This window comes from Amaranthus tricolor, chromosome 8, assembly GCF_026212465.1.
Source record: "Amaranthus tricolor cultivar Red isolate AtriRed21 chromosome 8, ASM2621246v1, whole genome shotgun sequence".
Classification (NCBI taxonomy): Eukaryota; Viridiplantae; Streptophyta; class Magnoliopsida; order Caryophyllales; family Amaranthaceae; genus Amaranthus; species Amaranthus tricolor.
In genome coordinates, this window is record NC_080054.1 from 10,274,350 (window position 1) to 10,288,778 (window position 14,429).

Here is a 14,429-nt window from a genome sequence, read left to right on the forward strand (position 1 = left end):
TGTTTCTAATTGCAATTTTAAAAAAGTTTATGAGTTTGGTGGTGATTTTTGTATGATTGTCATTGAATCTTGTTATGGGCAAGAATTTGATTGATGATTTAATGTACTTATGAATGGGGATTTTGAAATGTGAATGAAAAGTGTTGAACTTGTATTATTTTCATTGAATCTTTTGTGGGTAAGAGTTTTTGATGAATTAAACATGATCATGACTTAGGGTTTGAAGGTTGATTTGAAATTATGGGTTGTGTGTTGATTTTGTATTAGTTTCTTTGAGTCTTAGTATGGGTAGTAAATTAATATGTTATCTTTGAATACGAAACGATTAAGGCTTGAATTTAGAGATGAAATTACCAATGATGTGTGTGTTATACTATATTTTGGTGATGATTGATTAAATAACTTTAAAAGTCGTTTTAAGATTTGGTCGATTGGTTATTGTTGCGAAAAAAAATTAGTAATGGTGATGATGTTAGTTGACTATGAAAGTGATTTTGATTGATTAAATTGGGAATAATAGTTACTAATTGTTGTGGTTTGATTGTTGTAAATTACAAATACCCTTATTAGGTTGTTATTGAAGTTATAAATACATGATATTAGTAAGCCAAGAGCATAATGTCAACTTATCGTCGATGGTTGCTAAAGTTAATTGTCGTGTTGTTTTGACTATATTTCTTAATAGCTTTAGAGAATGTAACATATGATATCCCGATACGATAACTCTAAGATTTGCCTTATCGTTATATTAATGTTATATTAAAATTATAAGATTTAGTTGTGATTAGTTATTTTTGGGTAACGCGAGCCGATATGCTCAAAATTAGTTAATGTAAAGAAACGATTCACACATACTTCTACTTTAAATTGATGGAAAGACTTATGTTGTGTTGAGTTAATGCTTTTGACTTGTATTGAATGAGTTGTGTGCGTGCTAGAGTAATCGGAAACTCATGTTGAGTGGGTGATAGCGGTTACTTTGGTATTTAGTTTGGTATGTAAAAGTAGTTAAGGGAACTTATTAGTTCTACTCATAACTTATATAGGTGCCCATTTTTGTAAGAGGAAAGTAGAGCCTTAGTCGGGTGATTTTGTGACTTTTGATCGTGCAGTGACGCTTACAGGTACGTACATGCAGTAACTAACCCTTATATGCAATTTGCTTTAAGACATCATTGTTTATTTTGATAGTATGCATTGTATCGAAACTATGAAGTACTAGTGAGTACACTTTATATGAAGAGCTATCGACTATGAAATCCTTGCGCTTAGAATAGTTTAGAGAATGAGAGTGTTAATAGAAGGCGGGAACCACCCCCTTATTTATTTAAGAATTAGATTATGCCTTAATCGGAGTTAGAATGACTCCGTTATAGGTGAATTTCCTATTCTATTGAGTGGCTCAGTGGGTTTTGGCGCGCTGCTATCCCAGGGCGCTCATTAATAGTTGAGTGGAAGTTATTCCCATCTGATGAGGTACTAGATTACGATTAGCTGGCGTGACTCAACTGGATTATGCCCGGTTGTTTTATTAGTCCCCTAGGTAAGGTTCGACGGGACCACCGTAAGGGGGGTATGAGCATACTTGGGTCATTGGGCGCCGGGAGGCCGATAACGCTCCTTGACCGAGGTGTTACCATGCGGGCCTTGCAAACCCCAATATGGTGGCCTCCTCACTGGTTTAGTACCCCAGTGTGTTAGTTTTTCCCGAAGGTAGGACCCGAGAGAGTCAGCTAGAGGGGGCATGAGCTCATACTTTGCCAAAGGGTGCCGGGAGGCCGATAACGCCCTTGGCCGTGTCACTATGCCAGGAAGTAGAGAAAAGATGCACTGATATAAAGTTATTCAGTGATAGAAAGTTTATTCGTTGATCGAAAGTTATTTAATGATAGAAGGTTCATTCTTTAATAGAAAGCTTACATTGATAGAATGTTTACTCCTTGATAGAATATTTAATCATTGATAGAACATCTACTTATTGATAGAATAGTTTGTACTAGTGAGAAGTGTGCCTAAGTTAAGTTATCTCAAGGGTATTACAGACTATGATCACACTTACCTTAAGATAGACAAGCTCTATAAGGTCATGTGTTAGGTATTCTGTTAATGCCTTGGTCGAGTCAAACTATACGTGGGTTGCAAGAGTTTATGTTCGAAAAGAGGAGAGTGAAGACCTGCATTCTACTCAAGAACACATGGTCCAGGTTGGAAAGCACGTAATGAAATTAAGAAGTATAAGTGGCCGATAAACGGTTATTATCTGTGCTTGCGTCTTATGAAATCATCTTATGTTGTTTTATAATATAATGTTATCTAGTAGTTTGCCTTATTATATTTGATGCTAGTTATTGACGTGTACGTGTTTGTGTTTATGTTTGATTGTTGATGACCTTCTATGATTGTCCTGCTATGACACATTGGCCTTTGGTTTAATGTCGAGCAGCAGGAGGTTCATAGACAGGCGTAGCAGGTACTGGAGCTTCTTTTGCATTGCATTGCATTGGGGGAAAGTGATGAGGGTGGAGCATAACCTGTGTCGTACCGCTATTGAAATAGACTACATTTAATAAAGCTTAATTATAAGTTTATTAAGCTGATTGAGGTTATTAAGTAAGTTAATCCGAGTAATAATATTATTATTTTGATAATATTGACTCAAGTATTTCATTTGTTAATATTTTCAAGAAAAAGGTTTATTTTATTTAATGTATAAAATTCGTACAAAGAATACTTCGATAAAAGTGTATTTGGATTATATTTTATTAATTGATTACTATCTTATCTTTATAAAAATAAATTTAAATAAAGTATTGAAAAATAAATTTCTAAATGCAATCCTTATTCATACTACCAATTACGAAATATTACTTATTTCATAAATCGTCTATTATAACCTTACAGCATGTCTTATATAAGATTGTCTTACGACGAGACGACTTTAATAGAATTTAATGGGCTGAAAATAAAACTCATTCTTATCCCATCTAACCGACATACTCCTTCCCTCAATTACAAATAAAATCACGCCTCACACATCTTCCTCCTTCCCTCACTCATGGCTGCTACCTTACTCCTTTCTCCTTCACTCACGGCTGACCCACGAACACCACCATCAACCGGCAGCCCGGCCACGAGCTCCACCACCAACAACAACCACTTCTCCTTCCTTTATTGTTGGTAACCACTTTTCCTTCTTTTGTTGTTTTGTTTTCAAATTTAAATGTTAAGGTTTTGTAAATTGATTTGGGGATTTTGTGACTCAAATTGAAGTTCAAGATTGCAAGGTCCTTCAATGGTGATTGAGGCAATCCACAAACTACTCTATTTAAGTATTAATTGAATGTTTTTAAGTAGTTTGGTATGTGGATTCAATTTGGTATGTGGATTCAATTTGGGTATCAACTTGAATTTAATTAGAGTATATGAGTTTAATTAGTAATTTGGTTCTTGCTAGAGTTGATTAGTAATGGTTATTTGGGTTTAATTTTCTAGTATCAAAGTATGTAATATGGATTCTGAAATTTCAGATCGAAAAGGGATCCTACTGTTTTGCGATTTTCTGTATTGTTATGTTCGTTTTTAGCTTTTGGTGTCTTCATGAGATTTGTAGAGCTTTGAGTCGCGGTCGTGTGGGTACTTGAATCGCCCCGAGATGAATTCGTTTGAGGAAGTTATGTCCAAAACACTAGTAGACTGTCATAAAAATCGACAATGAGGTTCCGTTTTATTCTGTCCGAATTTGTGTTACTGTTTTTGATGTAGTTAGAGTCATTTTTGGATTTTGGTGTCTGCATGAGATTTGTAGAGCTTCGAGTCGCAATCACGTAGACACTTGAATCGCCCCAAGATGAGTTCGTATGAGAGAGTTATGTTCAAAACAGTGACATACCAGCAAGCTGTCAGGAAATCAATGAGAACCTTCTGTTTTGGTTATTTTGGGATAGTTTTGATTGTTTTTGGGTTCTGGTGTCTGCATGATATTTTTAGAGCTTCGAGTCGCGATCACGTAGGCACTTGAATCGCCCCAAAATCAGTTCGTATGAGAGAGTTATGACCAAATTAGTAACAAGTGTCCTGTTATGGTACTAAAATGGAATTTATTATGTGGGATTAGGAAGTATAAAATAAATTGGAGGTTTAAGGTTATTTATTGAGTAATTGAGATTAACTTAGGTTTATTGTTTTCCCTTTATGGATTGGTATTGTTGGGTTATGGATCTTAATTGAATAATATGAGTGTCTGGTTCAAGTATAAATTTGGGAACATATGAATTGATTGGTATTTTAATTAGTGATTGTTATTCATGGTGTAGGAAGGTAATCCACAAGCAAACTACTATCCTATCTTTTAAATTTAATTCAAGTATTTCAAAGTTCAAGTTATGGTTTATAAGGTGTGGTATTTCTACTATTGATATTTGAGCAAAATCGTATAATTTTTGGTGTTCGAAACTTTGGACTTTGACTTCGTTTTGACCTTACTTCTAGTTCTTGGTTAAGATTATGTTTTGTATGTTCACAACCTTATAAATGTGAGCTTTTAAATATATTGTACTATGAAAATGAGTTATGGTTATTGATTTCAAAAGAAAATCAAGTGATTTATTGATTCGTTTTATATTGAAATGTTCGACATTGAAAAATGTCCGTTTTTGGGAATTAGCAACGGATATTTATATCCGGATTACTGTGAAATCCTATAGCTTCACAATAGGTAATGGTTATTCGGATCGGTCTCGAGCCCCCGATCCCGTTTCGTTCTTGCAAGAACCGTATTTTCGGTGATGACGATCACCCGTGTTCTCAGGATTTAGATCAAGCCTACTTCCTGACGGTGCATATATTCCCACGTTTTAAATGCTGTTAAATTATTGATTTAATATGAGTTTTGAATAAATACGTTTGGTACATAAATTTTTGTTTGTTTTGCAAGTGATATCATATTTGTCATTTGCCGTATTGTTTCGCTATTGACTTGTAAAGTAATAGCCGCATTTTGATTTACGCTATTAACTTGTAAAGTTATAGCCGTGTTTGATTCGTTATGAACTAGAGGTTCATAGCCGTATTTATGTCGACATCAAACAGTCTTTTGAAAGAGTTTTTGGTTTGGATAAAATAATGTTTATAAATGATTACCAAGTGAACAAGGAATTTGATTTGGAAATGTTTGTTAATGACTTGTATACAAATGTAGTAGTTTGTTGGATTACTCAACAATGCAATTGTTGACCGTTTTTTTTATAGGGTCTATCTCTTACAGGGGGTAGATCCACTTTCAGGTTGCCATCTTTAGTGCAGATGAATGTGCTGCTCATTTATGTGTCATGTGTTGCGATAGCGAGGACATCGTTTTCGGAAGGTTAACTTATATTGACATTTTGACAAATCATGTCTTATTAAATAAAAAAATAGATGTTTTATAATGTATTAATTTAGTTTATAACTGGGTTGTAAGTAATTGTATTACAGTTTTGTAAAGTTTTTAAATACTCTGATATTGGTTGCTGTGGCTATCGAGCCACAGGTCGGATTTAGCCCAAACTTCTATAAGTCTTCCGCTGTGCTTTGTAGACAATATTATTATTATATTGTTTACGCTGGTTTGGGCTGTTTCAATTGGTATCAGAGCCTAGTTGTTTCTGGCGTACTCGAATCCTCATATTCGAGTACAAAACATTGGAAAAAAAAATGAATTTCGAAAATTCGAGAGAGCTCGGTAGTCGTGTCTTAGGATGTATCCTCTGAGAATCGGATAGTATTAATGTGACTATGTGTTATAGGTGTGATATGTAACGTGCTTACGTGCTAAGGAAATCTTGAAGTTACCTTACGTGTTGTGAATCCTCTTTTAGTACGAGTCATGCGAAGGTCAAGAGTTAAGTCCGAATTACGAATTTGGAACTTTGAAGTTTGGTAAAAGGAGTTTTAAAGGATATTAAAGTTAAGTTGGGAATTTTTTTCGTTTGAATCTTGTTTGGTGGATTAACTTGATTTTATGTGAAATATTGTGTGATTGTTTACATGTCATGTATAAAAAAAAAAAAAAAAAAAGAGATGTTTTTAAAAGATTTCAAAATTTCAACTTGAAATATATATATACTCGAGTCAAGTATTCTTTAAATTGTTTTACAAAAGATATAATATATACTCGGATAACTGGCAAAAGGAGTTGAGGACCAAACTTATTGAGAATTGCGATGATGTTGTGCAAGAATGATTCGATGCAAAGAGTTTACAAGAAACATTTTGGGAATATTGAAAGTTATGCGTTAATTGTGTGTTAAGATTGAAGATCTATAAAGGAATAAAGAATATAGAAAAAAATATTTGTGACATGTTCAATTATGGGATGAGAAATTTTAATTAAGGAAAGTTATTCGAAAGGAAACAAAGGATAATGCAATTAATAGTAACTTAAAGTTATGTTGTAGTAAGTTTGATTGAATAGCCTATACGTGTTGAGGATAATGTAAAATCATGATTGAGAAAGCTTTCAACGGTTTTTAATGAATAAATGATAACTTTGGGACGCTATAAAGGTTTTATTGATGGCAAAATGTGAATTAAGAAAAAAGGGATCAATTGGAAGTTTAAAGAATACTTAAATTGTAATAATTTTGACTTGTAAGTGAGGAAATGTTTGGTTATTAAAGGTTAAAAAAAATTGGGATCGTATGAAACTATTAATGGTAAAACGTGAGTATAATAGAATAATGGTTTAAAACAAAATATGAATTTGAATGTTTAAAGGTTATTGAAGTTATTTCGGATGGATTTCTTATGGAATTTGAAGTTTTAAGCGTTAAATGAAGAGTATGGTTATAAATGTTATAATTCGAAGTAAGTTGGCAATGATCGAGTTTTGAGTTATTTAAAGTTTATAGAAAAATGATTGTGGATATCTTTAATGAATATGAGATTTAATAATGACTTAAGGTATTCATCTCAAAGTATCTCGGGAGTTATAAGAGTTTTAATAAGAAATTTAATTGTAATTGGGAAACAACAAGTAAGTTGATGATTCAATATCTCAAAGGTTGAAATGACAAAATATGTAATTAAAGGTATAAAAAATTTTGAAGTAACGTGGTTGATTTAAAGTACATGTGAACGATTACGTAAAGTAAATCGAGGTTGAAGTTTCAAATTTAAAGGTTTGAAGTAATTCAATTGAGGTTAGTTGTGTTACCAATATGTAATTCATCTCATATGATCGAAAGTGTGTAGGTATAGTATGTCTTGAATCAAAGCTGGGGAGTAACTAAAGTTTATTTGGTTCTCATTTCACGAAATTTGAGTTATACGTTATGACTAAGGGTGATTAGAAGAGTATGTATAATTTCGGGGACGAAATTATTTTAAGTTGGGGAGAATGAAATAGACTACATTTAATAAAGCTTAATTATAAGTTTATTAAGCTGATTGGGGTTATTAAGTAAGTTAATCCGAGTAATAATATTATTATTTTGATAATATTGACTCAAGTATTTCATTTGTTAATATTTTCAAGAAAAAGGTTTATTTTATTTAATGTATAAAATTCGTACAAAGAATACTTCGATAAAAGTGTATTTTGATTATATTTTATTAATTGATTACTATCTTATCTTTATAAAAATAAATTTAAATAAAGTATTGAAAAATAAATTTCTAAATGCAATCCTTATTCATACTACCAATTACGAAATATTGCTTATTTCATAAATCGTCTATTATAACCTTACAACATGTCTTATATAAGATTGTCTTACGACGAGACGACTTTAATAGAATTTAATGGGTCAAAACTGAAAATAAAAGTCATTCTTATCCCATCTAACCGACATACTCCTTCCCTCAATCACAAATAAAATCACGCCTCACACATCTTTCTCCTTCCCTCACTAACGGCTGCTACCTTACTCCTTTCTCCCTCACTCACGGCTGACCCACGAACACCACCATCAACCGGCAGCCCGGCCACGAGCTCCACCACCAACAGCAACCACTTCTCCTTCCTTTATTGTTGGTAACCACTTTTCCTTCTTTTGTTGTTTTGTTTTCAAATTTAAATGTTAAGGTTTTGTAAATTGATTTGGGGATTTTGTGACTCAAATTGAAGTTCAAGATTGCAAGGTCCTTCAATGGTGATTGAGGCAATCCACAAACTACTCTATTTAAGTATTGATTGAATGTTTTTAAGTAGTTTGGTATGTGGATTCAATTTGGTATGTGGATTCAATTTGGGTATCAACTTGAATTTAATTAGAGTAAATGAGTTTAATTAGTAATTTGGTTCTTGTTAGAGTTGATTAGTAATGGTTATTTGGGTTTAATTTTCTAGTATCAAAGTATGTAATATGGATTCTGAAATTTCAGATCGAAAAGGGATCCTACTGTTTTGCGATTTTCTGTATTGTTATGTTCGTTTTTAGCTTTTGGTGTCTGCATGAGATTTGTAGAGCTTTGAGTCGCGGTCGTGTGGGCACTTGAATCGCCCCGAGATGAATTCGTATGAGGAAGTTATGTCCAAAAAACTAGTAGACTGTCATAAAAATCGACAATGAGGTTCCGTTTTATTCTGTCCGAATTTGTGTTACTGTTTTTGAAGTAGTTAGAGTCATTTTGGGATTTTGGTGTCTTCATGAGATTTGTAGAGCTTCGAGTCGCGATCACGTAGACACTTGAATCACCCCAAGATGAGTTCGTATGAGAGAGTTATGTTCAAGACAGTGACATACCAGCAAGCTGTCATGAAATCAATGAGAACCTTCTGTTTTGGTTATTTTGGGATAATTTTGATTGTTTTTGGGTTCTGGTGTCTTCATGATATTTGTAGAGCTTCGAGTCGCGATCACGTAGGCACTTGAATCGCCCCAAAATGAATTCGTACGAGAGAGTTATGACCAAATTACTAACAAGTGTCTTGTTATGGTACTAAAATGGAATTTATTATGTGGGATTAGGAAGTATAAAATAAATTGGAGGTTTAAGGTTATTTATTGAGTAATTGAGATTAACTTAGGTTTATTGTTTTCCCTTTATGGATTGGTATTGTTGGGTTATGGATCTTAATTGAATAATATGAGTGTTTGGTTCAAGTATAAATTTGGGAACATATGAATTGATTGGTATTTTAATTAGTGATTGTTATTCATGGTGTAGGAAGGTAATCCACAAGCAAACTACTATCCTATCTTTTAAATTTAATTCAAGTATTTCAAAGTTCAAGTTATGGTTTATAAGGTGTGGTATTTCTACTATTGATATTTGAGCAAAATCGTATAATTTTTGGTGTTCGAAACTTTGGACTTTAACTTCGTTTTGACCTTACTTCTAGTTCTTGGTCAAGATTATGTTTTGTATGTTCACAACCTTATAAATGTGAGCTTTTAAATATATTGTACTATGAAAATGAGTTATGGTTATTGATTTCTAAAGAAAATCAAGTGATTTATTGATTCGTTTTATATTGAAATGTTCGACATTGAAAAATGTCCGTTTTTGGGAATTGGCAACGGATATTTATATCCGGATTATTGTGAAATCCTATAGCTTGATAATAGGTAATGGTTATTCGGATCGGTCTCGAGCCCCCGATCCCGTTTTGTTCTTGCAAGAACCGTATTTTCGGTGATGAAGATCACCCTTGTTCTCAGGATTTAGATCAAGCCTACTTCCTGACGGTGCATATATTCCCACGTTTTAAGTGCTGTTAAATTAATTATTTAATATGAGTTTTGAATAATTACGTTTGGTACATAAAGTTTTGTTTGTTTTGCAAGTGATATCATATTTGTCATTTGCCGTATTGTTTCGCTATTGACTTGTAAAGTAATAGCCGCATTTTGATTTACGCTATTAACTTGTAAAGTTATAGCCGTGTTTGATTCGTTATGAACTAGAGGTTCATAGCCGTATTTATGTCCACATCAAACAGTCTTTTGAAAGAGTTTTTGGTTTGGATAAAATAATGTTTATAAATGATTACCAAGTGAACAAGGAATTTGATTTGGAGATGTTTGTGAATGACTTGTATACAAATGTAGTAGTTTGTTGGAGATTACTCAACAATGCAATTGTTGACCGTTTTTTTTATAGGGTCTATCTCTTACAGGGGGTAGATCCACTTTCAGGTTGCCATCTTTAGTGCAGATGAATGTGCTGCTCATTTATGTGTCATGTGTTGCGATAGCGAGGACATCGTTTTCGGAAGGTTAACTTATAATGACATTTTGACAAATCATGTCTTATTAAATAAAAAAATAGATGTTTTATAATGTATTAATTTAGTTTATAACTGGGTTGTAAGTAATTGTATTACAGTTTTGTAAAGTTTTTAAATACTCTGATATTGGTTGCTGTGGCTATCGAGCCACAGGTCGGATTCAGCCCAGACTTCTATAAGTCTTCCGCTGTGCTTTGTAGACAATATTATTATTATATTGTTTACGCTGGTTTGGGCTGTTTCAGCTATCTTTCGATTTTGTAGCTTTGGTTATCTTTTGTAAACCTTGGTTGTGTATGTTTGTTATGAGGCCTTGTGTCTTCCCTCGTATATTTAAATTTCCGCTGCGTAGTTTATAACTCTGTATGGTTTTAAGGAGTTACGTCTTTCTAAAACTCAAACGTCGACACTGGAACCACGATCCATGCTTGGCATGTTGATTTGAGAAGCCGGCGACGAATCATTCCGCCGTGGTTTGAGATTTTAAAAGGCAATGATGCCTTAGATTAGGTTAATGTTTTATTGTGCTAATTGCCCTACCACATGTTCGATTTTTAGAAGAGATGCTGCCGAAATTTCCACTCACCTTTTTAAAAGTTAATATTTAACGTTTACCTAGATTCTCTTTCCTTTTCTTTTATGTAACACCCGAATTTCCTCCCGTCCTTTTACGGTTTTTGTTTCGTTAAGGGGTCGGAAAATCTGGGGTGTTACATAAAGACCCAAAAACCCGTAAATGAGTATATGTAGGAGATTTATGATATAGAACATGAGTGGGAGTGAGATTACCAAGAAGTTTAGACGGAAGGATATTGAGGAGATAAGTGGCGGTGTTTAAGGCATGAGGCCAAAAAGACGGAGGAAGGGAAGCATGACACAAAAGAGTGCGAATGATGTTATTGATGGAACGAATTTTGCGTTCGGATATGCCATTCTGTGAAGATGTGTAAGGACAAGAAAAACGAAGTGAAATGCCCCGACTAGTACAAAATTGACGAAACATATTATTGTCAAATTCACCCCCGTTGTCGCATTGGAAAGATTTGATATTAAGCTCAAATTGGGTGTTAACAAAAACATTGAAATTCACAAATACATCATAAACTTGAGATTTGCGAAATAAAAGAAAAGTCCACAAAATATTAGTATAATGATCAAGAACAAGAACATAGTATTTATAACCCGATGGACTAGAAATAGGAGATGTCCACAAATCACTATGCATAATATCAAATGGTTTAGTACTCATACACATAGAATTAATAAAAGGTAATTGAATGTGTTTCACTAAAGGACAAGAATGACAAACAAAATGAGAGTTTTTATTACATGGAATTAAACGAGAAAAATACAAGGAATTTAAAATCGCATTGCCCAGATGTCCTAAACGGGAATGCCAAATACTAGAAGAAATAGTGGAAAAGGCCGATGATGTGGAAGACGAAGGAGAAGCTCCATGAGTAGAAGGAAAAGGATAAAGATCACCCGTGTTATTAGATCTCAGAACGATGCTCCCTGTGGCCAAATCCTTCACAGAGAAGCCAAAATGATCAAAATCAACAGAAACCATATTATCATGAGTGAATTTACGAACAGAAATAAGGTTTTTAATAAGTTTAGGTGCATGTAAAAAATTTTTAAGAGTAAGGGATTTATGGGAGGAAGGAAAAGAAATATGCCCGTGACCATGAACTGGAATTAAATTTCCATTACCAACAATAATAGCATTTGAATTGATGCTTTAAAGGAAAATAAGGAAGTAAAGTACCTTGAGAGCGAGTCATGTGGAATGTAGCACCGGTATCCATATAATATTGCTCATCCGGAGTAGACAAAGAGAGAGTATTCATAGCTTGATCGATGTCCGTAGGAATATAGTTCATAGAAGCATTAGTCCCGGTGTGATAATTTTGTGCCGGTCGTGGACCAAGAAGACCATCAGAATACCCATTATTTGAAGAAAAAGGAGGAGCCCAAGAGGTAGTAGGAAAGGGGGCAGCAGGCTGGGCCCAATTGTGGCCGGCCTAATTATTCCAATTAGGAGAAGGAGAAGAGGGAAATAAGGGTGGGCCTGAGTAGATCTGTTGGGCTGAAAGGAATTAAAGGAGTTGTGCCTGTGTTGTGGCTGCTGCCAGGGGCCAGAAATATTGATGGTGCCATGGTGGCTGCCACGGTGGGTCCGGCCACCACGACAACAGCGGCGGTGGCCACCACGGTGGTGGGAAGGGCCACGGTTGTTAAACGGAGCGGGATTTTCAGAAAAAATACCTTTGTTTGAAGTAATAAGAGCCGAATCTTGAGCGGGAGAAGTATGCTTATGATTAGAGCGTTCTTCCAATTCCAACATAGAACGAAGAGTATCAAAAGAGGGAAGAGGATTCATATATTGAACCAAAGACCGAAAAGTTTTGTACTCCGAAGTCAACCCATGAAGAACTTGAAGAGCTAATCGATTGTCGGTGATGGAAGTGCCAAGATTATTAAGAGAAGTGGCATCACTTTCAAGTTCATTGCAATAAGACTTTACATTGGAAAAAATGGATAGAGAAATGTCATTAAATTGAGATTCAACATGAAGGATTCGAGATGTCTTATTATTTTGGAAATTGCTCTCAAGACGAGTCCAAGCATCAAAAGCACAATCATCGAGACAAACTATAGATTGAAGGAGAGAGGGACTAATGGAGCCATAAATCCATGTGCGAACAATGTCATCAAGACGTTGTCAATCGGAATCTTTAGGAACTAAAGCTTTAGAGGAGTCATCGGGAAGAATATGAGAATCCACAAGGTGAGCACGGCAATGGAGCTTGAATAAAGTGACCCAAGTATGGAAATTGGAACCATCTTCATTAAGTTGAATGGGAATACTTGTTTTAATGTTAGTAATCAAAGTAGCAGGATGAATTTTTGTGGGAGAGGCCATGGAGAAGAGAGAGTAAGAAATGAAGAAAAAAAAGAAAGAAAATGGCGGCAGCTTTTGGGTAGAAGGCTTGCCGAATGCAAGGAGAGGGAAAAAGAGAGTCGGGATAAAAAACCGAAGCATCTGATACCATGTAAGAATGACTCGGGTTGCATTTCTCATTAAGATTAATGTTAATATATACAAGATTACCACTATACTTTAGGAAACTAAATATTTTCCTAATATTCTACATAATCACAAAGATTATACAAAAATATGCAATAAATCAAAGAGATATTATTCTAAGATATTCTAATATTCTAATAATTCCCACATCCCTATTATTAATGCATGTTCATTAGACATGGCTACTTTTGACCTAACTCTAAAACATAAACAATTCAAGACAACCAAAATCCAACCGACCCAACTAGTTAAATTTGATTAATTTTTGAGTTTTATTGTAATATTTTCAAATTAATATTGTTTACTTATCAACTTTCATTATTTAAATCAATATTTCACAATTAAAAGTTATAACTCTTTTTGACCTAACAAGAAAAAATAATGCTTAAATTGTAAAGAAAAAATACAAAGCTTAAATTGTAAAGAAAAAATACAAAGTATTTCATACTCTTTTTAGAGTAATAAAAATAGAATAATAAATTTTTAACCCATTGGTTCGCACGAGACTAACTTGAGACTGACTTGAAATCAACCTGACTACTGTATTTAAATTAGAACTAAAATGTATAAATGGATATAAAAAAGTGATAGAAACTTTAGAAAATTTGTCGTAGCAAAGAAACAAACTAAAAAAATATGGCAAAATATCTTGGAAATGGAAATAAGGATATTTGACACAAAGATACAAGAAGAGTAAGATTATTCATGAATAACGTTAATGGCGCATTTGGTAGGTAGTAATAAACGGTGGTAATGGAAATGAAAAACTAGTGTGATTTTAGTTGAAAAATATCTTGGCTACCTTGATGGTCATTGTTAGAATATATGAATATATATTCTGTTTTGATTGTGTATATCCATATATACTGTTATTGACTTTGTATATTACTAATTTTGGTAAGTGTATATTTCCTAGCCTTGTTTATAACCTAATTAGTAGCTAATTAATAGGCATAATTATCTCTTGTAATTGGTATAATACCCAAAGTTAATCAATGGAAAGCAACAATCATATTACTTTCATGGTATCAGTTTAGGGTTCAATCCTAGCCCTTCTTCTTCCCTCTATCTCACGGCCCATCCCTTTCTTCTCCATCAACATCTTTCTTTCTTCCGCTGCAACATTCC

At 33.8% G+C, this 14,429-nt stretch overlaps 1 long non-coding RNA gene across 1 annotated transcript; it reads left to right on the plus strand.

Annotated features, from left to right (window-relative positions):
• The first annotated feature begins 2,974 nt into the window (after positions 1–2,974).
• Positions 2,975–10,519, plus strand: LOC130820574 (uncharacterized). Its single transcript, XR_009045234.1, has 3 exons — positions 2,975–3,177; positions 5,248–8,011; positions 10,084–10,519. It is a non-coding gene; the product is annotated as an uncharacterized LOC130820574 (long non-coding RNA).
• Positions 10,520–14,429: the final 3,910 nt, after the last annotated feature.